Source organism: Moschus berezovskii, chromosome 2 (genome assembly GCF_049115385.1).
Source record: "Moschus berezovskii isolate FMDL1 chromosome 2, NW_MosBer_1.0, whole genome shotgun sequence".
NCBI lineage: Eukaryota > Metazoa > Chordata > Mammalia > Artiodactyla > Moschidae > Moschus > Moschus berezovskii.
Window position 1 is genome coordinate 11746882 of NC_142461.1, and position 26948 is coordinate 11773829.

Sequence of the window (26948 nt, forward strand, 5' to 3'; positions counted from 1 at the left end):
TATTGCTGATTAGGAGTTAGTTTTTTTCTTTTGAGAGATGCCGAGCTTTTTTTTTTTTTTTTTTAGTAGTCTGTGATTTCACAGCTGCTATTCTGTTCTGTTTTTAGGGAAGTTTGGAAGAAATGGTGATGTCTTCTGTCTTGGATGTTATTATAGTGAATTTATACTCTTTTGAGGATGTGTACTGTACCCAGTGCTGTTAATCGTTACTGTTTTTTGTATTCTCAGTCTTGACAATATTTTTGATCCTTTAAATAAAAAATATATATCTTTATATTATTCTCATTTCAGTTTTGTTATGTAGCATTAACTCTTACTTTTTAGGGAAACTTGACATACTCTTCATTTTCCTTTTCAGTAAGTTGGAAACAATAAGTTCTTTGCCAACTGACCAATTTTGGTTATATAAAATAGTATCTTGAGGTGTTATTAATATAATCCATATGGAGTACATAACAGAATATATGGCACACAGTAAGCTCTCAATAAATGACAGATTAAAAAGTGAATATAAACACTGAGCATCACATTGCCTTGGTATCAAGGTGCTAATTCAGAATGCGTTCTACACTAAGGTTATAATTAAGGTAAAGATAAGCATTGTTTATATCCCTGGGGAAACTGAAGTATGGTATGTCTTTGTTACTATTAAAAGTGAACTTACCTGCAGCATGCTAACCTTCTGATTCCTCTTTCTTCTAGAACAAAAATACACTTTTCCCCCTTGTATAATTGAATTCAGGCTTAGAAATATCAATAAATGATCTGACTCTTCAGACCTCACCAAAATTCTCCCAACATTTATACCAGTGTTTTATAGCCAAATGTCTTTTAGGTAAGTCCATGCATAGTGTAGCCCCGGTCTACCTTTCTACCTTTATTCTCTTTATTACTTGTATTTTCCAGTCAGAAAGAACTGCTCAGTAATAACCCATGCTTTCTCATTTGTACCTTTGGCCATGAGCTTCCATCTGTGCTTGTCGTTTATCAGTATATTCCTTCTGTTTTCAGTTCTCTTTAAGAATGTTCCATATTAATAATTTGAAGTGTGGGGGAAATGTCCCTTTGTGAAAGGAACTTGATGGAACTTTTTGTTTTGTTTTGAGTTTTCTTTGAGCTTCATTAATATGGCCAGCTGGTTGAATTTGAAGTGGTGTTTGTTAAAAGAATTAGGTCCTAAATGCCCCATCCGTGTGTGCAACCCTTCGTGGTAGAAGACGGCTGGTGGTAGATTAAGAAAACCTCTTAGGGTTCCATTCTGCTCAGAGCTAAGAACTCCACCAGTTGACCGGTTGGACACTTGAAAACTCTAGCTGTCAACAAACAGACTAAACTAATAGAAGAAAGTTTTATCTCTTAGATGGGTTTCTCTACATCTCTTCTGTTTCTTGGTGGTCTAAGAGCTGACATTTCCTTAATGTTTGTTAAACACTCAAATCATATCTATTGTAGCGAAGTAGTAGATACGGTAAACAAGCCTACATTTTAAAGTAGGCTTGCGTGCATGCTCAGTCGCTTCAGTTGTGTCGGACTCTTTGCAACCCCATGGAGCCTGCTAGGCTCCTCTTTCTATGGGGTTTCGCCAGAATACTAGAGTGGATTGCTATTTCCTTCTTCTCCAGGGGAACTTCCTGACCCAGGGATTGTCTCCTGCTTTGGCAGGTGGGTTCTTTACCACTAGCGCCATCTGAGAAGCCTTTATAAAGTAGTTCAGTTCAGTTGCTCAGTCGTGTCTGATTCTTTGTGACCCCATGGACTGCAGCACACCAGGCCTCCCTGTCCATCACCAACTCCCAGAGTCCACTCAAACTCATGTCCATCGAGTCGGTGATGCTATCCAACCACCTTATCCTCTGTTGTCCCCTTCTCCTCCTGCCTTCAATCTTCCCCAGCATCAGAGTCAGAGTCTTTTCAAATGAGTCAATTCTTTGCATCAGGTGGCCAAAGTATTGGAGTTTCAGTTTCAATGTCAGTCCTTCCAGTGAATATTCAGGACTGATTTCCTTTAGAATGGACTGGTTAGATCTCCATGCAATCCAAGGGACTTATAAAGTAGGTTTATCATCAATATAATACATAAAATAATGTGATATGATAATTTATATATCAACAGAATAGCACACAAATCTTCCTCTTTTCATTTTAAAAGTACTTGTAACTTCTTTCTTTTTCTTTTTAGAAACATTTCTAAGCTAATATCTAAATTAAAAAATGATTGTAAATGATTCCTGTCTCTAAAAAAAATAGTTGTGGCATTTTGTTGAGATATGACTATGTATTTTTCCTGTTTTTCTCTTTCGTCATGTTTACACCTCACATTTAGAGTTCAGCAGTGTGTTGTTTTGTATGCAACTTGAGTTTAACATTTTTGGAAATTAGAGAGCCAGCCTTCCATTTCATTCCTTAGTTTATGGACTTAATTTTAAACAGATTCATTTTATGGGAGATAGTGTGCTTACAGTGCTGTTTGGTTTCCTAAAAAAGCTTTAGAGTTAAGCTTGTCAGAAGAGTTCCCTACAAATCATAGGATTCTTGAATTCTCTGTAGGTACTTTGATATGCTTATCAGTAGATTGTGATTTAAAATATGAAGTCTGTGATTTGTGACGCGAGTGATAGGGCTTGCTTATATTGTTTCGTGAAAGTCCAAATCTAATTTAATATTGGTGATCCGATTTTATAACTTGGGAATATTGGTAGCTATCAGGGGCTGGATGTGGTTCTGAAATCAAGAGGTGCATCCCTTAGATCGCAGTCTGTTTCCTAATTATCTAAGAAGGTCAGAGCAAATGCTGCCAGTGTATTTTTCCAAGAGTTCCATCAAATTCGTGATTGGTCACTTGCCTATTCAGATACAGATTCATTGCTACCTCTAAAGGATTTTTTTTCTTTTTTTCCACCTACTGCTTAAGCGTAGAATCATCTAATTTATTTGTGAGATAAACAAGAATAATTCTAGCAACTTTTTTTCTTATGAACAACTTTCTTTTTCTGAATAAAGTCCCCAAAGAATAAATTTTTAAAAACTTTTAGAAGGGCCCTCTGAATTGATAAGTTATGAGTCTTATTTATGTAGAGAATCTAGGATTACTGGAAGGTAATTGGTTCATTGTGTTTGTAATAGCTTTTAGTTAGAGAGGAGCCAGATTCTAAATAGATATGTTAATTTTTGTTAAGTTTGTTGGTACCTCACTGGTGACTTACTTTGTGTCCTTTTTATGAGTGGGTTCATAATGTGCTCAGTAAAATGCACTGTAACAATCTACCTGGCATACACACTGGATTAGATTAGTATTTTGATTTACTGCACTGTTTTTTGATTTACTATGCTGTTATTTAATGAATACACAGGGAGAAGGATAAAAGAGGTATAGCAGTGAACACTATTCAGAAATTGGAGGTGTTGGAAAAGAGAACTTTGATGTTTTGAGTGCCGATCTTAGAATTAACTTCCTCACTGATACTACTTCAAATGTTGGTTTTAGGGAAGTTATAGTGGGAAAATCTGATTATGATAAAAGTCTGTTTACACTTATTTTTGCTAATTATTTTTATTTAAGTGGGATTGTACCCACCTTGAAGTATTTGAAAATAAACTGACTACTTTTTGAACTTTAAAGAAAAGCAACATTCCATGGTTGAGTCAAGGAATGACCTGAAGAGACTTTAATATACCCTACCTCCTAATTTTCATCAGTTTCCCCCAAGTCACCCTAAGTAAATATGCCCCCCTAAAAAAGTTCCTTCCAAAGAGAAATTCCAGAGCCATTCTGGTATCATGCTTATTTTATTGTTTTATTATTGTATTTATTAAGACCAGTCCTCATTCTGCAGGTATCTCTTGGTTATCTCCAACCTAAATCCATGTGGATTAAATGGTGATTTGTGTATTGAATTGCTGTTCTCTTCCTTCCATGGTTGAGGGCTCTTTGGGTCGTTTCCTCCCAATTAATCTAGGCTTTCTTCTTTCTCAACTCTCAGGGCAATGTCTACTTATAGAAATTAACATTGTTTCTGAACTATGTGGAGTAGAGCTTGGATAGGGTTAGTGTAATCTTGGCAGAGTGGGGAGGAAGAGGAAGATTATCTGGTAAAATAGATAGAAACTATGATTAAATATGATGATAAAACTGGAAGAAGCAACAGATGCTCTATTAATATTATCTAATTGTGTTCTGTCTACATTCAATATATGTCCATAATTCTGCATTGTAGTTGATCCTTAATGCAGGGGTTAGGGGTGCTAACGTTCTGCACAGTTGGAAATCCATGTGTAACTTATAATCGGACCTCTGTATGTGTGGTTCTTCCATGTATGTGATTCTGCCTCTGAGAATTCAAGCAACCTTGGATGATGTAGTACTGTAGAGTTTACTCATGAAAAAAATCTAAGTATAAGTGAATTCACACAGTTCAAACCCCTGTTATTCAAGGGTTAACTGTATTATCTAAAAATATTATCTATTAATAGGGACAGGAACACCTCAATTTCTTTTGGAACTAGGTGGAAATAATAAGATAAAAAATTGGGTATAGTATATATTCCTGCAGTTTATTGTGATTTATAAATGCAATCTGTCTGCTCCTTGTGTCTTCCATCCCCTATAAAAATCCAAATAAACTTTTTGGTAGGCCCTTTATACGTCTGAATTGTGACATTGGACACAGTATAGACTAAGGTTTAGTTACTTTCTGCTTTAATAGTCACTCAGACACTTTAATATTATATTTTGATAGCATTACCATTAGGTAAGGTAAGGTGAAGTCGCTCAGTCGTGTCCGACTCTTTGCGACCCCAAGGATTGTAGCCTACCAGGCTCTTCCATCCATGGGATTTTCCAGGCAAGAATACTGGAGTGGGTTGCCATTTCCTTCTCCAGAAGATCTTCCCAACCCAGGGATCGAACCCAGGTCTCCCACATTGTAGGCAGACACTTTACCGTCTGAGCCACCAGGGAAGATGGTAGCATTACCATTATAAAGTTATAAAAGTTTTAAGGGAGAAATTCTGTGATTTAACAATAGAGCATAGCAGTATTTTGAATTGGTTGCATTTAAGCCTGTTACCCATAAGTGTAACAAAATGTATACTTTTGTTAATTTGTGACTAGGGAGTACTATGCCAAAGTTCAGTTGTGATTGTGTTTCAGCTATTAATACTTGTGTAAATTAATAACACTATTATAATCATTGTAACACAGTGGGATCTTAACAGTACATCATCTTATAAAGAAATGCTATTTTAATTTATGTGTCAGGCATGTATTTCAGTTAACCAGTTTGAAATTCTACATATATTCAAGTTAAAAGTGTTTCACCTTGATAATACACTTGGTACAGATTTTTGAAATTCATTTCCCCTGCTTGTTTTGACCATATGGACACAGGCAGAACTGTCAAGAGCTCCAAGGATTTAAGCTCTCAAATTTTACCTGCCAACCGTTTCATCATGTAGTAGAGACACATGGAAGGCAGCTTAAAGTGAAGGCTCTTTGTTTTTTTTTTTGCTACCACCTACTTGCAATTTCTTGCCCTTTTATGATTTTTAATGATTCAGAGAATCGACACTGTTGCTAACTTACTACCTGCAGAGTCCTGCGAATCTTGATGGTATTATATAATTATATAAACCTTTTGCATGGTGTCATATGATGTTGTATTGTATATATGTCCTCCCACACATGTGTCTTTAGAGTAATTTCGTTCCATCTGGTGTTGGAAATGAGCTCTTTGTGAGGTTATTTTTAAATCTTTAAGCTTTCTGGCATCCTCAACACTTGAAATAACACAATTGCTTTTGAAGGCAAGAAAATTCACACAGTATATTTAGTGCTTTTTCCCAGTGAAAATGTGAATAGTATTTTATTTTTAAAAATCATATCTTGCATTTCAAACAGGCAAAATATGTGCTTTATGTTTAGATCATCTCAAGATAGTTTTGTTAGTAGGAAATAATCACTCAGTTATTGCCAAGTAGATAAAGTGAAGGAGAAGTGGTTAAAGGAAAGGATGCCAAGAATAAGAGAACTGTTAGAAGAAAAAGGTTTCAAAGATATTTTATTCTCTGGAAGTTTATTGATATCCTTTTCTGAATTCTTGCAGCATTTGTTTGTTACAGACCAGATTTGTCACGTGTTGCCGTGTATTGCATATGAAACTGGTGCTTCCCAGTAAGATTGTCAGCTTCTGGGTCAATATCTGGTCTTTCATTGCCCTCCTCATCCCCCCAGACACAGATACTACTTAGAACGGTAGTTAGATACATAACACTGGGGACATCCTAGACTTGTAGAAGTGTAGTGAGAATGTGAATTCTAGGATAATTAAGATTTAAGAGCTGGTTATGAGTCTGACTGCTTTTGATTGCCTTTCTGTATGTGTGTTTTCTTGGAAAGTAAGTTGCAGATATGAAAATTTACCCCTAAAAGACTTCATTATGCATCTTCTAAGAATAAAGACTTTATTCTACATAATCACAGTATCATTATCATACCTAAGAAAATGAACAATATTAACATAATAACAATCAATATCCAATCCATTTTTAAAAAGATGTATGTCATGTACTCAGAAAGAGTCATCCAATAGTATTTTTTTTCTCCAGATGCTATTTTTGTTGACTTCTCTTTGCTAGTTGTATTATCTCTAACATGACTGTTAAGGTACACTGATTAACTAGAAATGTTTAATAGTTAATGTACTCCCTTTGGTGTTTCATAAGATTGAAAAGACTAGCATTGGGGAGATGCATAACGGTCATAGCATCATATTTAAATACATATCTTAAAGGATATATCGGGTTTCCAAAGGTCAAGGTGTTTTTTTTGTTTTGTTTTGTTTTCATTCATGCAACAAAGATTTAGTGTGTCTCTGTTCCCTGGGGATGCAGCAGTGAACAAAACTCCCAGCCCTCCTGAAGTTCACATTTGGTCTAATTTGAGATTCTACAGCACAGTTTTCCATTGATGAGGATAAAAGCTCGTCTTCCAAAGGGCAGGGTTTTTGGATTTTTGTTATGTGTACTATGGTAAGCAGCCTTTAAGATGGCCCAGTGATTCCTGTCTCCTGGTATTCATGCCTTGCGTAATCCCTTCCCTTTGAGTGTGCCCTGTACCTGGTGACTTACTTCTGATGAATAGAATATAGCACAGTGCTGTGTTGTCACTTCCAAGATTAGGTTACAAAAGGCTGTGGTTTTTCCCTCGGCCTCTCTCATCTCTCATCTCTGGCTGTCTTCCTGTCACGCGGATCACCAGCTGCTATATCCTAAGAACATTCAGGCAGCCTATGGAGAGGCCCACATGGTGAGAAAGCAAGTCTGTTAGTAACCACCATGAAAGTGAGCTTGGAAGCAGAGTCTTCTGGCAGAGCTGAACTTTGAGAGGCGCATAAACCTGGTTGACAGCTTGACTGCAACTTCATCAGAGACCCTGAATCAAAGGCATTGAGCTAAGCCATGTGCTTGAATTCTTGACCCATAGAAACGGAGATGATAAATGTTTGTTGTTTTAAACCACCAAGTTTCAGAGGTAATTTGTTATATGACAAGAGACAACTAATACATCTGTGTGTGCTCAGTTGTATCCAACTCTTTGCAACCCCAAGGACTATAGCCTGCCAGGCTCTATCCATGGGGTTTCCCAGGCAAGAATACTAGAGTGGGTTGCCGCTTCCTCCTCCAAGGGATCTTCCTGACCCAGGAATTGAACCTGTATCTCCTACATTTCCTGCATTGCAGGTGAATTCTTTGCCCTCTGAGCCCTTGGGGAAGCCCCAATACATCTACTATTTATTAATTTAATAAAAATTTATGAATCATCTGCTATTTACCAGGTCCTATCCTAAGTGCACTGGGACATAACAGTGAAGAAAGTAGATTAGAAATGTCTGTTCTTGTGGAGTTTACATTTAGTGGGAGAGGACAAATTATAATAAAGTATACAAATCAGGGATAAAATGTAAGGTTTTAGTGGGGATCAGAGAAAGCAGGACAAGGGAGCGAAGAGGGAGGAAAGTGGGGTGGATATTTTAGGTAGAGTGGTCAGAAACAACCTCTCTGGTAAGATAACTTTTGAGCAGAGTCCTGAATGGTATTTGGAGAAGAGCATTCCAGGCAGAACAACAGGTGCAAAGGTGAAGGATGTTTGGTGTGTTTGAGAAGCATTAAGTAAGCCAGCATGGCAAGATCAAGATCATCTAGGGGCAAATGGTAGGAGCTGAGTTCAGAGAGGCTGCAAGTGGGAGGAACAGTTGGTGTGGTGCCTTGGTGGCTATGCTACAGACTTTGCACTTTTTTCTGAGATGAGAATTTTTGCGAGGGTTTTGAGCAGAGGAGTGGCATGATCATTTAATTAATATGTATTAATGATTGTCTGGGCCTCCCAGTTAGCTCAGTGGTAAAGAATCTGTCTGCCAATACAGGAGATGTAGGAAATGAGGGTTCAATCCCTGGGTCTGGAAGATCCCTTGGAGAAGGAAGTGGCAACCCACTCCAGTATTCTTGGTGGGGAATGTCACCCATAGACAGAGGATCCTGGCAGGCTATAGTCCATGGGGTCACAAAGAGTCAGACATGACTGAGCGATTGGACACACACACACAATTGATTATCTACAGTGAGCAGGACCTTGTGGGTGTATGTGATCACAAAAATGTAGAAGACATGACTTCTTTCCTAAGGAGGTTTAGTGATCCAGTATTGGAAATGCCTGGGCAGGTCTTCACTGGTGGTCTAGTAGCTAAGACTCTGTGCTCCAAATGCAGGAGGCTTGGGTTCAATCACTGGTCAGGGAACTAGATCCCACATGCAACAGCTAAGAGTTCTCATGCCTCAACCAAAAGTCCTGCATGCTTCGACTAAGACCTGGCACAGTCAAATTAAGTAATTAATTAAAAAAATGACTGAGTATATAGATAAAGCTTAGGAATAGAGGCATTAGGTCCAAAAGACACATGGTTATGGGAAGAGTACGGAGTATAACCTGGGTTAAAGTTCCGGCTCTTTGTTTTAACACCTTTCAGCCACAATTTACTGGGGGGTTGTATGTGCTTGGTAAAGTAATAATGCCAGTATTTATCGATGACTTATTGTGAGCCGTGCTCTGGACTATGTTCTTTATAGGGTTGACATAGGTTTTGAAAGTTTGAGCCTGAGGGCTTGAATGCCTGGGTTTAAATTCTTGGTGTGTCACTTTTAAACTGGTGGTGACCTTGGGCAAGTTACTTCTGTACCTCGGTTTACTCATTGTATAACATGTGGACGATAAAAAATACCTTTTAAGGTTGTTATGATGATTAAATGAGTTAATATATGCAAGGTATGTGGGACAGTGTCTGGCACCGGATAAATGTTAGCCATTATTTTTACATTGAAGCCTCACCACAGCCCTGTGAAGTAGGTGTGAGTCATCCCATTTTATATTTTAAGTAGCAGGTTAAAAGTTAAGTAACTTGTCCAAAGTTTTATAATTAGCAAGTGAAAATTGGCCTCAAAGTTGAATTCTTAGTTCCCTGAGCAGGGATCAAACCTATAGCCCCTGCAGTGGGAGTGCAGTGGTTAAGACCACTGGACCTCCAGGGAAGACCCCCAGATTCCTTACTGCTGCACCTTTACTTAGGACAACCACAAACTTGTTAGGAGAGATGCAGGCTTTCTGTCTGAGATGATTTCTTAATGATGTGATCTTGTGAAAGTACTTTACCAATCCTCAGTTTGCTCTTTTATAAAATAAGGATAATACATTACACAGAATACATAATCATGACAAAAACCAACCTTGCAGTGTACCCGTCATCTGCAGATAACCAGTGAATGTTCATTCCCTTTTACCTTTGATAAAATCTGACTTGTGAACATGGGGAAAATAATCTTTGCTTAAGAAGAAGAATTTTTTTATCTTGCCCCATACGTTTTTCCCTACTTCAATTGGGCATCTGTGGTGCTCAGTTGGTAGAGAATCTTACTGCAATACTGGAGACCTGGGTTTGATCCCTGGGTCAGGAAGATCCCCTGGAGGAGTGCATGGCAACCAACTCCAGTATTCTTGCCTGGAGAATCCCATGGATGGAGGAGGCTGGTGGGCTACAGTTCATGGGGTTGCAGAGTCGGATATGACTGAGCAATTAACACTTCCACTTTCTTTCAAATATAATATAGCTCTTTAGAAACATATATGGTTTTGTCTACCTTTGGATTTGATTCAGACCTACACTAAGATTTTTAAGCCTGTGTGTGAGTATTCTAAAGACCCATTTCATATCAACTCTGGCTTCAGAGCTTCATTTCCGGGTTGGTAGGACACGATCATGTGGTTGATGTCCCCATTGTTGCTTTTATCTTTCACAGCAGATGTGAAAGTAAACATACAAGGTTGAAAAACAGGAAGAGGTTTGGCTGATGTTCGTTGGGAGGGTATTTTTGCAGGGGAACTGTACACAAGCCACCTGAAATCTGAAGTGCCTTGAATCTTTCTGACTTTTAGAAGATACAAAAGATGTTATACCTTATTGTCGTAGAGTAATAAAAAAGTAAATGATTTTGCAGTTAATGAATTCATGAATTTGTGTTTCTGTGTTTAAACATGTTGGAGAAGTGAGAAAATGTGTTCCTCTTTTTGTTTGAAACAGAGGACTGATGTATGACTTTATAGTCAGCCCCATTCTGGTTTTTTTTTTCACTTGCCTAACTGTACTTTTTTTTGAAAAGAGTACTTTTTCAATAAGGAAATACAGAGTTTTTGTCATTGTTGTTGTTGGGTATCTGTTCTAATGTCATTACACTTTAACTTCTTTAAAAGCCAAAACTTAAGACAGCATTTTTCTACTAGGCTCTTGTCTTTGTTCTTAAGGAAAGGAATGAACACATGTTAAATGTTAGCTGTATAGCAGGTACTGCTCTTCATATATGCTGAGTGCATACATTAATATTAACTATTTCCATTTTTGACATTCAGTCTGCAATGAGTTGTTTTCATTGCTTTGTAGAAATCTCTCTCTCTTTCCCTTCTCCTCCTTCCCTTTCCTCCCTGCGTCCTTTCCTCCTCCTCCTCCTAAATCATTCTCTCCCATATTTTTGCTGAACAGTTTTCTGTTAATATTATTTTGGAGGCAGTGTGATGTAGCAGCCAGTAACAATATGGATTGTGGAATCAGATAGACCTGAGTTTACAGTTAGGCAGTTTTGATAGGAAAAAACTGCTTTCCTCTTAGTAAATAAGAGCCAGGCTCCTCCAGAGTTGGCTTTTGAAGGAGATTCTGCACATGGGGTGGGATAATTGGAGCTCCCAGCAAGGACTTTTCTTCCTAAAGGTTCACCTTTCCCTGGGGAATCCTTTGCTGGCCTCAGGGAGTGTTGCTTTCTTTTTAATTTTCAGCCGCAGAGGTGAGTCTTCTCTTAATACTCCTGTAGTACACAGCTGAGACCAGGCTGGAACATTTAGGGCTTTGCTAAAGGCTAGGAGATATGAAAAGGAAATGAGCACTGAGTTACTGGAATGTTTCTGTATAATCTGTCTCATAAGATAAAACTCCTCTTTAATTGGTGGTTTTTTTGGGGGATGCCTCCCCTATTAACTGCAACGCACATGTCTGTCTTCCCATGGCAGAAGCTGTCTTCACTATTATTTCTACCTGGGAGTGCCTACAGCATGTACAGAGTGCCCTAAACCCAGAGAAGGCCAAGAGGTGAAAAGGGGTTCTCTATTTTGCCAGCCTTTGATTATATTTGAGAGAGGAGCCACTTCTTGCTTGTAATCAACATTAGGTATATACAACCCTTAAGGGAGACCACTGTTACTCATAGCTTATTTAATTAGCATTTGCAGAGAAGAAAAAAAAAAAAAACGGTAGAGGAGTTTGGGAGTAGAGGTATGAGGGGGAACTTCTTTTTGACCATTTATCTCAGATAATATAATCTCTGTAACTCAGAAATTTGGCACAAAATAGCTCTCAGTAAGTATTCTCTACCCATGTTTTGATTCTTAACATTGTTGGATGCCTAAGCAGCTATCTTTTGAGTTTGTTGTAATTTTATCTCAGGGTTTGCTTGAAGAGATCCTAGTCCTTAATCAGGTCCAGAGTTGGGCTGAGGACAGTGGTGATAAATGTAACTTGTGATCAAGATGGAACCCCTGGTGCTCTGAGTTTAAATGTTAAGGAAAGTGTCTCTTGTATCACAGACTGTTATTTCCAGAGAGGGACATATAACTAGGCTATTGATACAAGGTTTCTGGCTTGTTTTAATACAGAAAAAGTATAGCAGAGTCAAAGACCTTTGGAGTCACAGACTTGCTTTATAATCCTGGCTCTGATACTGTTTAGCTGTGTATAAGTAACTTAGCCTCCCTATTTTTCAGTCTCTCTTTGTTAAATTTATATAAAGTTTAACGTGACCTACCTTTTAGATCTGCTGAAAAGACGAAATAATACGTAATATGGTGGCACTAGTGGTAAAGAATCCACCTGACAGTACAGGAGATACAAGAGACACGGGTTCAATCCTTGGGTCGGGAAGATCCCCTGGAGTAGGAAATGGTAACCCACTCTAGTATTCTTGCCTGGAAAATTCTGTGGACAGAGGAGCCTGGTGGGCTATAGTCCATGGGGTGGCAAAGAGCTGGACACAACTGAGCGCACACACACACACACACACACACCTGGTGCCAGGACACAGTGGACTCTTAATGAATAAAAGATAATTGTTACTGTTTTCAGTGACATTTCTGTAAAATCCACCTTCTCTGATTTATACATATTCTGACCTTGTCATTTTTGATAGCTTTATTGAGATATAATTAACAATATACTCATTTAAATATACAGTTCAGTGTTTCCTAGTGTGTGCAGCTGTCATCTCAGTCTAATTTCAGGTCATTTTTCTCCCCCAAGAAAGAACTCCATACCCATTGGTAGTCAATACCCATTCCCCAACCCGTAATCCTAGCACGAGGCACCACTGACTACTTTGTGTCTCTGTAAATTAGTCTGTTCTGGACTTTTCATATAAATGGAATCGTACAATATCTGGCCTTCTGTGGTTAGCATCTTTCAGTTAGCATAGCATTTTTAGGGTTTGTCTATGCAGTAATGTAATATTAATTGCTGAGTAATATTCCATTGTATGGCCATGCTACATTTTATTTATTCATGTTATCAGCTAATGGACATTTGGGTTGTTTTCAGTTTTTGACTGTTATGAATAATACTCCTGTGACCATTCATGTATAGGTTTTTGTGTGAACATATGTTTTCATTTTTCCTGAGTATGTACATAGGAATGGAATTCCAGACCTTTTGGTAATTCTATGTTAACATTTTGTAGAACTGTCCTTGATTGGTTTTAATCATGTGTTCCTCTTTGACTGCATGATTTTCTGTTTTTTGCTATGGCTGACAGCCATAGCCATCTTCACTGTTAGTTACCAACAGCTTACTGAATTTCTTTTTTATTATCTTCTTACTGTTCAGCTGTATCCTGTTTTGCTCAAATCAATAGTCATTGCAAATGAATCTCTTGTGTTGTTTTTTTTTTAATAGATTATACTGCCTATCCATGAAATGTTCTTTTCCATTTCATCACCCTTGTTACTTGTAGTCTCTGCCTGGCTGAAGATGGGTTTAGAAATAAAAGTTCTAAATAAGTTCTATTGAAATTTGATCCATACTTTGGTTTACTTTATTTGGTTATGAATAATACTGAAGATCTATGATAGGAGGAGAGATACTTAAAAATGAATATTTGGTACTAAACGTATGAGGCAGGCTAAATTATTCCATCCATATTCAAAATGCTTAACAACAGGGGTTTTTAAAAGAAAAAGAATACAAAATTAGAGATAAAAACAAATGTTTATTCAGAATGAGAAAATAAACCAAAACAAATTATATGTTTGTTTTATTTTTCTGTTGGTTGTGCCAAGTGGCTTGTAAGATGTTAGTTCCCCAACCAGAGATTGAACCGGGCCCCTGGCAGTGAGAGCACTGAGTCCTAATCACTGGACCACCAGGGAATGCCCTAAACTATATATTTTAAAAGGTGAAAAACCCAAACATCACAAAATTCAGAAAAACAACATAATATTTTTTAACTACCTGATACGCTGCTATAATTTTCCCTATATTTATGCTGCTAAAGATTTTCATATTATGACTTTGTAATATTATTTTTATAGATATCATAGAAAGATAATTCAGTCTTTTTTCTACCACTTGGCCTTGGCAGGGACCAATACAAATGAGGACCTTGAAGCTTAAGCTTCTTTAGCTTTATAGTAAACCTACCTCTGCATAGTAAATAAGCTTAAGATATTATCTAGGAGATTGTAAAATGCTTATTCTGTGTTCTAATCATTGATTACAATAATTTGTTGAAAGATACTTCCTGTGACTCATTCTTGGATTTAATGTTTAATTATCCATTTATCTTTGTAAATTTTTATAATATCTTTTCTTTCAGGAGTATACAGTACTAATGAATCATCCTAAACTGTAAAGGGTATTTTTTTAACTCCTTTGCCCATCCCAGATGCAGATACTAGCTGGGTATTTTATTGAATGCCCTTTATTTAAGTTTTTCCGTTGTTTTTTTTTTTCATGGTTAGATAGGTTGTGCATTTTTGGGGAGAATACCACAGAGGTAATGTGTCCTCATCACATCATGTCAGGAGATATATGGTATCAGTAGTTATTATTCCTGGTTAAGGTAAAGTCTGGGCTTCCCTGGTAGCTCTCTGGTAAAGAATCCACCTGCAGTGCAGGAGATCCTGGTTCGATTCCTGGGTCAGAAAGATCTCCTAGAGAAGGGATAGGATTCCCACGGGTCAGAAAGATCTCCTAGAGAAGGGATAGGATACCCACTCCAGTATTCTTGGGCTTCCTTGGTAGCTCAACTGCTAAAGAATACGCCTGCAGTGTGGGAGACATGGGTTCAATCCCTGGGTTGGGAAGATCCCCTGGAGAAGGGAATGGCTGCCCACTCCACTATACTGGCCTGGAGAATTCTATGGACTGTATAGTCCATGGGGTTGCAAAGAATCAGACATGATTGAGTGACTTTCAGTTTCACTAAGGTGAAGTCTGCTAGGTTTCTTCACAGTAAAGTTACTAATTTTTTTGTGTCTTTTCTAGATATCTACTTTTCCTAAAAAGTGAGTCCCTAAGTCCAGCCTCGGAGAAGGCAATGGTGAGCCACTCCAGTACTCTTGCCTAGAAAATCCCATGGATGGAGGAGCCTGGTAGGCTGCAGTCCGTGGGGTCACTAAGGGTCGGACATGACTGAGCGACTTCACTTTCACTTTTCGCTTTCACACATTGGAGAAGGAAATGGCAACCCACTCCAGTGTTCTTGCCTGGAGAATCCCGGGGACGGGGGACCCTGGTGGGCTTCTGTCTATGGGGTCACACAGAGTCGGACACGACTGAAGTGACGCAGCAGCAGCAGCAAGTCCAGCCTAGATTTAAGGTGGCAGGATTCAAGCCCCATCTCATGAAGGGGAGAATCTGAAAAAGTTTATGGGCATATGTTAAAACTGCCACAGGAATTAATAAATATTTTGGGGGAGATACTTTGAAGCTATGCAAATATCATGTGTGTGTGTGTGTGTGTGTGCTCAGTCGTGTCCAACTCTTTGTAACCCCATAAACTGTAGCCCTCCAGGCTCCTCTGTCCATGGAATTCTCCAGGCAAGAATACTGGAGCGGGTTGCCCTTTCCTTCTTCAGTCGATCTTCCCGACCCCAGGATCGAACCTGTGTCACTTGCCTTTCCTGCATTGGCAGGTGGATTCTTTACCAGCTGAGCCACGGGGGAGGCCCTGCAAGTATCATGTTTCTCTGTAAAGTTTCGCTGACTACTTTTAGTCTTCATCAGGGATGTTGCCTACAGTGACTGTTGCTGTGGTGTTCTAATGGTGATTTTCTATTTTCGGAGGGCTCCTAAAAACTAATTACAGGGCCCTATCCTGAGAGTTTCTGATTCAATAGGTCTGAGTGGGGCCTGAGAATTTGTATTTCTAGCAAGTCCCGAGTGACACATTGATGCTGGTCTGGGAATTTGAGAATCACTAATAGAAAGCATTATCATAATCTCAGCAAATTCCCTTCCCAGCTAATCCCTGCCTCCCTACCCCCTTTAGGAGGCAATCTCTGTTCTGATTTTTATGTAGTTACATTCTAAACACAATGAATCTCTTTAGGAAAGCTTGATTGATGAAAATCCAAATTTAAAAAAAAGGTAAATTAGGGAGAGTTGCTTGTTTGTTAAATTTATTATTATTATTTATTTATTGGCTGTGCTGGGTCTTTGCTGCACAGGGATTTCTTTAGTTTTAGTGATCAGGGGCTGCTCTTGAGTTGCGGTGTGTGGGCTTTTTGTGGGGGCTTCTCTTGTTGCTGAGCAAAAACAGGCCTAGACACTCGGGCTTCAGTAGTTGCAGCACACAGGCTCAGTGGTTTCGGCTCTCAGGCTCTAGAGCATGGGCTTAGTAGTTATAGTGCATGATCTTAGTTGCTCCACAGCATGTGGAACCCAGGCCAGGGGTCAGACTGGTGTCCTCTGCATTGCAAGGCAGATTCTTAACCACTGGACCACCAGGGAAGCCCCAGGGAGAATTGATTCTCAGCAAAGATGGATTTCTTTTGTTTTCTTCTGAAAACTTTTGCAGATATGTGACATATACTGCCTTGTATCATTTTTCCTGTAAGTGACAAGATTGTAAGTGTGGGGACTTAGTCTTGTACTTTGTCACATTCCCTGTGGCATCTAGAAATCTTGCTGCTGCTGCTGCTGCTGCTAAGTCACTTCAGTCGTGTCCGACTCTGTGTGACCCCATAGACGGAAGCCTACCAGGCTCCCCCGTCCGTGGGATTCTCCAGGCAAGAACACTGGAGTGGGTTGCCATTTCCTTCTCCACTAGAAATCTTAGACATGGTCAATTCATATATATATATATATTTTTTTTTTTTTTTTTGCCATGCCGCCTGGCATGTGAGGGATCTTAGTTCCCCCACCAGGATTAAAACCCATGCCCCTTGTGTTGCAAGTGCAGAGTCTTAACTACTAGACTGCCTAGGAAGTCCATATTGATGTTTTTTAAAGTCTTTTTTTGTTTCCCTTGCTCCCTTTTTACTAAACTTTAAAATAGCAAATGATTTCTTATTTAGATTTCTCTTCTACTTCATTTTAAATTATCTAGAAAAACAGGTATGGCAAATGATAGACTGTCATTAGAGACCATGTTGTATGACCAAGACAGACTGGTTTTACTTTGGTGTATAAAAGTAACCCTTCACACAGTGAAAAACTTTGCCTTTCTCTCCATATTTCATCATCTGTTTTTCTAAGATTTTATGTATTCTTAGACGTTCTATTGGGGCTTCCCAGATGGCACTAGTGGTAAAGAATCCGCCTGCCAATGCAGGAGATGCAAGAGATGAGGGTAAGATTCTTGGCCGACGCAGTTGACTCTAAGGTCTGCATTTTCCAGTCTTGACACCCATATTCCGTTTCTGTCTTTTCACTGTCTCTGGGGTAACTCCGTTTGGATATTTTGTGCCATCACCTCTCCCCACCATTCATCTATCCGATATTTTATACTTTGATAGTCACTGTACTGGAGAAGGAATGGCAAGCCACTCCAGTACTCTTGCCTAGAAAATCCCATGGACGGAGGAGCCTGGTGGGCTGCAGTCCGTGGGGTCGCTAGGGGTCGGACACGACTGAGCGACTTCACTTTCACTTTCACACATTGGAGAAGGAAATGGCAACCCACTTCAGTGTTCTTGCCTGGAGAATCCCAGGGACGGGGGAGCCTGGTGGGCTTCTGTCTATGGGGTCACACAGAGTCGGACACGACTGAAGTGACTTAGCAGCAGCAGCAGCAGTCACTGTACTAGAAATAAGAATTTCAGAGATGAAAATGGCATCATTGCTACCTTCAAGGATACTACCAGTAAAAGTGGGAATAGCTCCATAAGGAGATATGCACAGGACGTTATGGGATTACAGAGGAGGAAAACCAAGGAAGAAAAGAAAATTCTACTAGGCACAAGGCAGTGGCCAAGGGAAGGCCTTCCAAGAAGTGACTGAGTAAATTCTTGAAGGACACATGAAAATAGCGTTGTTCTGATTCTATTATAAATGGAATTGTTTTCCTAATTTCATTTTTGCATTGTTTATTGCTTATGTATAGAAATGCAGTTCATTTTTTAAAAGCATATTTATTTGTTTAATTTTGGCTGCACCAGGTCTTTGTTACTGTACATAAGCTTTTCCTAGTTGCGGCAAGCGGGAGCTACTCTCTAGTTGCAGTGCGTGAGCTGCTCATTTCGGTGGCTTCTCTTGTTGCAGAGTATGGGTTCTAGTGTGGGCTCAGTAGTTGTGGCACACGGGCGTAGTAGTTGTAGCTCCCAGGCTCTAGAATGTGGGCTCGTTGTGGCCCATGGTCTTCGTTGCCCCACGGCATGTGGAATCTTTCCAGAGCAGGGATCGAACCTGTGTCCCCTTCATTGGTTAACAACTGGACCACCATGGAAGTCTGAAATACAATTGATTTTTGGATGTTGATCTTGTATCCTGCAATCTTGCTGAACTTGCTTCTTGTAGTAGGTTTATCGTGTGTGTGTGTGTGTTTGTATGAATTCCATAGAATTTTCAATGTACAAGATTGTGTCATCTGTAAATTGATGTAGTCTTACTTCTCCCTTTCTAATATGTATCATTTTTATATCTTTTTCTTGCTTAATTGCCCTGGCTAGAACCTTAAGTACAATGTCAAATAGAAGTGGTAAGAGCAAACATCCTGGTTTTGTTCCTGGTATTAGGGAGGAAGCTTTTTCTCTGTGTGTGGTATGTATTGATGTTAGTTGTAAGTTTTTCATACTCTTCATCAGATTGAGGAAGTTTCTATCTATTCCTTGTTTGCGTTTTTTTTAAATCATGAAAGGGTGTTGGGTTTTGTCAGATGCTTTTTCTGCATCTATTGAGATGATCGTGAAGAACTTTTATTTTATTGATATGGTGTATTACATTGATTTTTGTATATTGATCCAAACTTTCAAAGAAAAAAATGTAATTTCATTGGTTTTCTCTATTGGTTTTCTGTTCTCCATGTTGTTTATTTCTACTCTTACCTTCTCTCCCCACTCTTACTTTTTTTTTTCCTTTTGTTTTAGTTAGCTTGCTCTTCTTTTTTCCAATTTCTTAAGGTGGAAGTTTAGGTTATCGATTTGGTACCTTTTTTCTTTTTTAGTGTGCTCGTTTATAGCTGTAAGTTTCCCTCAGAGCATTGGTTTCTCTGCATACCCTAAATATGTTGTGTTTTCATTTTCATTCATTTCAAAGTCTTTTCTAACTTCTTTTGTGATTTCTTATTTGATCCATTAGTTATTTAGGAGTGTATTGTTTAATTTTCACGTTTGTGAATTCTCCAAATTCATTCCATTATTGATTTCTAATTTTATTCCATGCGATCAGAGAATATACTTTGCATGATTTTGATAATTTCAAATGTATTGAAGCTTGTTTTATGGTCTAATTTATGTCTTTTTTTGAGAATGCTCTGTGTGCACTTGAGAAGAATATGTATTTTTCTCTTGTTGAATGGAGTTTTCTGTGAGATGTCTGTGAGGCGTAGTTGGTTTATTCTGTTCTGAAAGTTTTCTTTTTCCTTGTTGATCTTCTGTCTAATTGTTCTATCACTGAAAGTACTTTTAAGACCTTGATATTTTAAAATTTTAAAGGCCTACTACAGTATTCGTGCCTGAAAAATTCCAGGGACGGAGGAGCCTGACAGGCTTTGGGCAGGGCTTTGTGAAAGTGGTTCATTTCTGCTCCATGTGGTATGAGCTCAGGCAGCTTGTCTCTGTTTTATGTGGTATAAGCACCAGTGGCAGGGCTGGAGCTGGAGGATACAAGATGGCCTTAGTTTCATGTCTGATGCTTCAGCCTGGGTGGTTCATCATCTGGAGGCTGGCTGGAAAACAGGGCCTCATATTGTGACTCTAATACTTGATAGGAAGAGTTGGTGGCTGTCTTTGTAAGCAAACTACCGTAGCTCTTAAACAAATATTAAATTGGGTTGAGAGCATAAATCTTGAATTTAACTGTTTTTTCCTTTTTTGTACACTACTTTCAAAATAATTTTTGGAAATGCTGTGATGAAACTTAGGTAACTAACATTAAAATATGTCACCTGAAATCAGATGGCAAAATATTTCTTGGAAAATAATTGAAATAACCAGTTTTGATGTTGTGTTTGGTTGGTTCAAAGCTTGGTTTTGAAATCAAGTCTGTTGGGGAAACTGTTCTAGTCTGGTTCCAATTATATTTAATTATGAGATGAGTTATTCTAGTCCTAAGTAGGGAAACCAAAATATTCAGAGGTTGGTTGTATGTTGTGTGACTAAAAGAAAATGTTTACAACTGTCTGACCTGTGATGTGCCAGGAAATATGTATTAGGATATTCAATGTGTTGCTTGATAAGAAAATGAAAGCATGACATTTACTTTTTTTTTTTTTTTAACTGGGGACTTTTCACATCTCAAGGTCTTAACGAATGAATTACCCATTACGCAGAGATATGGGATATGAAAAGCACACAAGAAGGCCCCAAGGAAAATCACTAGATGGTGATTTTTGTCTTTGAGACATATTTCTTAGTATTTGAGAGTATACCAGATTATAATAACTTTTATTGTGGAGACAAATGATGAGGAAGAGTGAGTTGTAGGTAGTTGTAGGCAGGTTTTATTAAATGAACATTCTTTGGAGGAAGAGCTTTTTTATTGAGTCTGCACTGAGTTTTAAGACATATTTGTCAAAAATTACCTATCCCATGGTATTAATTTATCAGCAGAAATAGTTTTCTGCAAAGAAGATCCATAGAAATCAATGACTTAAAATGTCTTGTCTGTTTAAATTTTAAAAGTAATAACTGTAATTTTAGAAATTTGGAGCAAAAAAGAAAAGTATGAATGCAAAATTAAAAATTACCCATAATCATCAAATATCAGTAGCACTGTAAACATATTGATGGTATTTCTCTCTGGCCTTTTATATTTTCATTTTTTGAGATAATATGGAGCGTTATGGATTTCATCCCTCCAGCCCCTTTCATTCTGATTTCTTTGGGAAGTCTTACTTTGTTCTTTTAATTATAACAGGAATAACAATAGGAAACTCAGTTTATTCGAAAAAAGAAAAATTCCTTCCCTACATACATGCTAGGAGTATAGCTTTCAACCCTGATCTGTGAACAAACAAAGAAAATCTAATGTTAGTTTGGTAAAAACCTTTGAAGTTCATTTGGTTCTAAGGGAGAAAAATCAAGATTTTAAAATGAATTTGTAGAAACAGAATATAATTCTATTTATAACATCTATAAATTTGAGAGTAATAAAAGTAGTTTTTAATAGTGATGATATGAACTGAATTGTCTCTGATTATGCTATAATTGGCTTTATGTCCATGCAGCCCCTACTGTTACTTGGTTAGTTATCAGGCGATAATTACATGCAGGCCATTCTTTGTATAATATATGTTGCTGAAGAGAACCTCACCTAGGACCTAAGTTGTCATCTTTTCCTTCTTCTCTTTCTTCTCCTTCCTTTCTTTCTTCTCTTTCTTTCATCCTCCCTTTGTCCTTCTTCCTCCTTTGCTCCCTCCCCTCCCCCCCATTTCCCTCTTCTTCTTCATGTTGATAAAGATGGTGTATGCATCTTTAAGGATGTACCTGTTACATAATATGAGTTCACTTAATGTTTGTTTATGATAAGGACTACTTGGCAGTTTTTAAACTGATGGTTTTTAAAGGAGTTGTTTCCCCACCCAGAATATTGTAAACGAGAATAGATAGAAGAATATCTTACACTGTAACACAGAGACACTCTAAAGGAAGCAAAAGGAGTTTTATAACTCTAAAAGAAGAAGAAGAAAGTAGTGTGCACCAGTAGAATGTACTAGGTATAGGTATTTAATGTTCTTTTTCTTTTAAGTTAAAAGATGAGCTGTACTTATTGTGTTGATGTGTATTACGAAGTTATCATTCGATCCGTTAACAGCTAATGAGACTTGCACTTGCAATAGTGACTCCACTTTTCCTTTCATTCTGGTAGCGACTGTGTTTTATTTCATGCCTCCTCCTGTACTCCTTCCTCTCCCCAATACTCAGCATAAAGCTCTGACCAATAAAAATCAAGTAATGAAGAAGATGGCTAGCTGGTTCAACTCTCAAAGGGCTCTCCAAGGGTTCACTGGCCTCATTTGTGCTCTTGATCTATTAAAGACATTTATGAGGGCAAGTTGGTGGAGGGGGCTCAGTGAATACCTCAGGTGTTTTGTGTTTTTAATGTGGAATGTAGTAACCCACACAAAAAGAGAGAGGTGGAGAAGCTTACATCACGGCTGAAAGGAAAGCTCCTGTGTAGGGCGAGGATAGGCGGAGTGAGGCAAAACAAGAAAAAGTGAGACAAGGGAGAATGCATGCTTATTCAGAAGTGGGCATGGAGCAGCTGTGGGTATGTGCAGAAGGGGAGGCCAAATTAAAGGATGAGTGTAACTTTAAATTCTTTGCTTAATTATGAATTTTAAATAGGCCTCTTAATCCCTGGAGGATGGATGGCTTTCTTTTTGTTAGGTACAGCTAGGGACTCTTCCAGTGTTTAGATGCTATTAAAAATGCAACTAATTTTAGATACTCTACAGAATAGGTTGGAGATCTTAATGTTTACTTTTAGGGTATTTCGTATCAATTCTGGTTAACTAAATTGCTTAAATTATTTTAGTATATTGACTAGAGGGCATTTTGGTTTGCCACAAATTGAAGTTGCTGCTGCTGCTGCGTCACTTCAGTCGTGTCCTACTCTGTGTTACCCCATAGACAGAAGCCCACCAGGCTCCCCCGTCCCTGGGATTCTCCAGGCAAGAACACTGGAGTGGGTTGCCATTTCCTTCTCCAGTATGTGAAAGTGAAAAGTGAAAGTGAAGTCGCTCAGTCACATCCGACCCTTAGCAACCCCACGGACTGCAGCCTACCAGGCTCCTCCGTCCATGGGATTTTCTAGGCAAGAGTACTGGAGTGGCTTGCCATTGCCTTCTCAAATTGAAGTTACTTAATTACAAATGTGTGTTTTTCATGTTCTCTTTAAACATTCCCCTGATTCCTTATAAAGCATGGTTGTGGAGGTAGTCACATCTTAGCTTTTATACTATTCATACTATAGAAGCTATACTTTATATATCTCAGATCATGTGGAAATTTTGTTTCTTTTAATTAAGTAATTTATAGCAGTGCTGGGTCTTCACTGCTGCCCTGGCTTTTCTCTAGTTGCGGCAAGAGGGGGCTACTCTGTATTGTGGTGCTTGGGCTTCTCACTGCGGTGGCCTCTCGTTGTGGAGCACAGGCTCTAGAGGGTGTGGGTTTCGGTAGTTGCAGTTCCTGGACTCTAGAGCACAGGCTCAGTCATTGTGGTTCAGGGGCTTAGTTGCTCTGTGGCATGTGGGATCTTCCCCGACCAGGAATCGAACCCGTGTCTCCTGCATTGGCAGGTGGATTCTTTACCACCGAGCCACCGGGGAAGCCCAGAAATTTTGTTTCTTCAAGTGAAATTTGTCATGACTTTGAGAGAAGATGAGGCATATAAACAGTTCTTGGAAAGCTGGGAAGGACAATACTATATTTACTTGTCTTAAGTGGTGAAAATTGGCTATTGAAGCTCTGAAATGGTAACTATGTGAGTGGAACAAGAATGGAATATCTTTTATTTTTTCCTTGAAGTATCTTTTTTAAATGATTTAAATCAGCACTCAGTATCCTTTCACACTATTTTTTTATGCCTATCATGTGACATTTGATACATTAAAAGAATATATGAAACATAAAATGTAATTTAGGAAGTATAATAATAAAAGGAATGTTTGTGAACCTACTATCAGCTTAAGAACTAGAACATTACCGTTACTACTCCTCTCCCCTATCCGTTCTCCTGCCTTCCCCTCAGAGATAACTGCTGCTGTGCGTTTTGTATTTTACATTAATTAAAAAAATAATCTATTCTATATGTATCCTTAAAATTATAGCATTTAGTTTTGCTTGTTTGGAGATTTATGAAAAAGGTGTGTGTTGAATTCTTCTGCTATTTGGTTTTTTCACACTATGTTGTTTCTAAGAGGTCCATTTATGTTACTCCATGTGATTGTAGTTGATTCACTTTTACTATGGTATAATATTCCACTGTGTAACTACTCCTCAATTAGTGTGTTCATTTTCCCAATGGCAGACATTGCCACGCTGCCATAAACATTCTTCTACATATCTACTTGTATTTGTGTGTGTTGGATGAGTAGCCGTGGATGAGCACCTCAGAGTTTCTCTAGGGTAGATACTTAGGAGAAGAACTGCTGCCTGGAAAAATTTCACGAGCAGAGGAGCCTGGTGGGCTATGGTCCTTGAGGTGGCAAAGAGTGAGATGTGACTGAGCACATGAGAGAGATAGCATACATATTTGGCTTTACAAGGTTATACCAGGCATGGTGCTAAGAACTAGTATTTAGTAATCAGAGTAACTAATGACTTAGCAACAGTTTAATGAAGAAACAGTGGCTTAGAGATGTTACGTGTCCAAGAAGCCACATGGGTAGCCAGTTGGCTGAAGAGGTCCAGACTCATGTTTGTCTAATTTAGAACCAGACTCTTAAAATCAGTCAATTGCCTTTCTATGGTAAGTGTCCATAGCCAGATTTTTGAATGGTGTATCAGAATGCTTTTTTGTGTGAATGTTTAAGTCATGGATCTATTTTAGAGAGAAAAACCTATGTATATTGTTGTTTAATCACTAAGTCATGTCTGACTCTGCGACTCCATGGACTGCAGCATGCCAGGCTCCCCTGTCATTCACTGTCTCCTGGAGTTTGCTCAAATTTGTGTCCATTGAGTTGGTGATTCTATCTAACCATCTCATCCTGTGCTGCCCTGTTTACCTTTTGCCTATGTGTATATTAAAAAAAAAAAAAAGCTTTCTTGGTCCCATGAAATTAGAGACCTAGTCTTCTTCTAAATTTATGCTCTAGCAGCCTTAACATATGGCTTCTATTCTGAAGGTCGTAAGATGATTACTTATACTGTAGCCAGCCATCTGTGTTCTAGGCAAGAAGGCGGTGGGGGGAGGGGTAGAAGGCCAAAGGGCAATGACTTCCATTTATATCCTACTGGTCGCCTCTGTCTGTGAGGAGAGCTGGGAAATGTAGCCTTTTAGTTGGGCACATTCTGCCCTTAATTATATGAGGATTTTGTTAATAAGAAAAAAGAGTGACATATAGAGTAGTCACCCAGCAGTTTCCACACATACATATCAAGGCCAAGTGAAGAAATACAACCCTCTTCCATTTACTAAGGATGCTATTATAGTTGTTGCTTTTTAATTATTGAGAAAAATGTGCTTATAGAAACCTACTTCTACATGTGATTAATAATCAGATTGAATCAGATAATCAGATTGAATCCAGCATCAGGTTGAACATTGTAGATAGACTCATTAAGTTTTAGTTTATTTTTGCATTATCCCATTGTATATTAGTGCTTAGAAGTAGGGCAGGTTTTAAGCAAAAAAGATACCGAAAAATGAAGTGGTCTGATGTATTTTGGAGACAGTGAAGCAAGAGACTGAAAGGAGAACAATAATAGAGCAGAAGCAAATCTGTTAGAAAAGCCTTGAAATGAGAGGGACAGTGCTATGGCCCAGAATTGGTCTAGAAAAAGATTCTAGCTTCTGAATATTTCTTGAAACCAGGAGATTTCAAATTCGGAAATTATTTGAAGATTAATGTTACCTACCCTTTGAAATCAACCTATGGAGAAACAGGGATGACTTTGTCTTCTTACTCATGAGGAGAATGAAGAAAAAGATGTCTAGTTCACACTGGGACTATGAGCAAGGGTAGGACTAAAAGAAAAACAAAATTGTAGCCTATGTATTCAGTTTAGTTTAGTTCAGTCGCTCAGTCATGTCCGACTCTCCACGACTCCATGAATCACAGCACGCCAGGCCTCCCTGTCCATCACCAAATCCTGGAGTTCACTCAAACTCATGTACACAGGGTCGGTGATGCCATCCAGCCATCTCATTCTCTGTCGTCCCCTTCTCCTCCCGCCCCCAACCTTTCCCAGCATCAGAGTCTTTTCCAGTGAGTCAACTTGTCGCATGAGGTGGCCAAAGTATTGCAGCTTCAGCTTTAGCATCAGTCCTTCCAATGAACACCCAGAATTGATCTCCCTTAGAATGGACTGGTTGGATCTCCTTGCGGTACAAGGGACTGTCAAGAGTCTTCTCCAACACCACAGTTCAAAAGCATCAATTCTTCGGTGATCAGCTTTCTTCACAGATGTATTAAACTGGGCCAAATTGAGTTGTGTAATGGGACTTATAATTCACTACATAATGTGGTGAATACAAGTTTTCTTCTGTTCCTGAACTGTAGGGACTCTTTTTTCCCCCAGTTATCAAAGTGATAATACTCGTCATTGTAAATCTGGAAAATACAAGAAAGGGGAAAGGAAAAACATCCCTTTACAGAGACTATTTTAAAATATGCTCTATCCATAATGTTGGTGTTAGGTTACCAATTTTGTATATTATGCACATTTCAAAAGAAAAGCATTTATAGATAGTGGCTGCTCTTTAGAAGTTTCTCTCTCTTTTTTTACCCATTTCTTTTTGTTAATAAATTACTTGTATAAATTAGACTAAAGATAAAAATTTAACTTGTCCTTTCCTGGAAACAGTGTGACAGATTTCATGCAGGACCTCAGCTGTGGTTTCTCCATCTCCCCATTTAGGGAGAAGTTGATAGAGTGGCTCAAGGGAAGAACTAGCATATGTATACACACTACAACCACTTAATAATGCCTTGGGCAGCTGAGGTCAACAGCCTAATTATCTGTGTGGACCTAGGCATTGGGA

General features: G+C 38.6%; 1 protein-coding gene across 19 annotated transcripts in view; it reads left to right on the top strand.

Moving 5' to 3' along the window:
• The window catches only part of EPB41 (erythrocyte membrane protein band 4.1), a 180998-nt gene that overhangs the window by 22040 nt on the left and 132010 nt on the right, over positions 1–26948 (top strand). The gene's annotated exons all lie outside the window — the stretch shown is intronic.